We start from the raw sequence: 1371 nt of genomic DNA, 5'->3' as shown, positions 1-1371 counted from the left end.
ACATGGCAGCTAACAACAGCAACCAACAACAATGAGAATGGCATGTCCTGGACCCGGGCTACATCTTCAGCCTGGATCCCAGCATGAAAAGAACACCACAGAGCAGAAGCACGGTGGACATAACCCGAGTCCTTGTGTAACAACCAGGGGCTGGTGGTTCCAGACCTCTTCCAGCGTCACTACAGGGAAGGAGCCTTGAGACCCACAGCCCAAGGTTGACTCCTGCGGGGCGAAGGTCAGACACACCTCCTTTCCACAGCCTTCTTACCAATTCTGCTATCAGCTGTCCCTCCCCTGGCACTCTCGACTTCTCTGCCGGGCTGATAATGCATCGCCGCGGCACTCAGAACTCACAGGCCACGTGCACAATTGTGGGGATTATCAGGGAAGTAGCAGGACACAACTCCGCAGAAACAAGTCAGAACATCTTCTGAATCAAGATGGCTTCTGCTCACCCTCTGCCATTTGCCCTGCCAGAGCCTTTTCGGGCAAGTGTTACAACTCTCAGCTCTGTGGGTTGGGAAGACCCCGCTCCCAGGCAGAAGTCTCCTGCTGGCCTCCCGCATCCTGTACTGCTATTGTTCTTGTCAGTCCTGTGCTGTCATCTTTCTGTCTTCCGGGTGACAGCTCCTCTACCTCTCCACGTCTCCCTTTAAACGGAGTCGGATGGCAAAACTGACCGATCCCCTCATCAAAGTTTCATATACTTTATTTGCATGGCCCTACATCCGCAAGGATGCCCTTGTGTGTCTTATTTGCATTATTAGCAAGTTATCCCACCCCTTTGGTGGGTCACAAGTACTTTATCTGCATCGTCTTATCCAATCACTTGGTGGAAGCTACAAGGACTATGGCTCCAAAAACAAACAAACAAACAACTCCCACCAAGTCAGTGCGGACTCACAGCGACCCTTCAGCACAGGGTAGAAGAACCACCCCTGTGAGTTTCTGAGACTGTAACTCTTTCTGGGTATAGAAAGCTCCGTCTTTCTCCCAAGGAGTGGCTGGTGGTTTTAAACTGCTGACTTGTGCTTAGCAGGCCCACCGGTAACCACTATGCCACCAGGGCTCCTAGAAAGGTCCTACCAAGTGATGGACTGGACCACACCTTGTTATTATTAGCCACTCAAGTGTTGAGGTTGTTGAGTACTGCAGTAGAAGCTAGGGGAAGCTAATTAATATATAACCACAGATGTGGAAGATGCTATATATTTCATCTGAAGGAAATCCTTACCTCATCTATGCATTTGAGGGAAGGACCCCTTATAACTTTCTGGATCCCCTGGGCTCCAGAAACTGCCAAATGAGTAGCTCCAGAAATGGCCCGAGCCTGGGATCTTCCTGTCAAGGCCGAGGACAGAAGGCATTCGA

Source organism: Echinops telfairi, unplaced genomic scaffold (assembly GCF_000313985.2).
Source record: "Echinops telfairi isolate 266 unplaced genomic scaffold, ASM31398v2 ScPeMD7_18;HRSCAF=68, whole genome shotgun sequence".
NCBI lineage: Eukaryota > Metazoa > Chordata > Mammalia > Afrosoricida > Tenrecidae > Echinops > Echinops telfairi.
The sequence above is the reverse complement of the archived record's forward strand: the minus strand, read 5'-3'. Positions refer to the sequence as shown.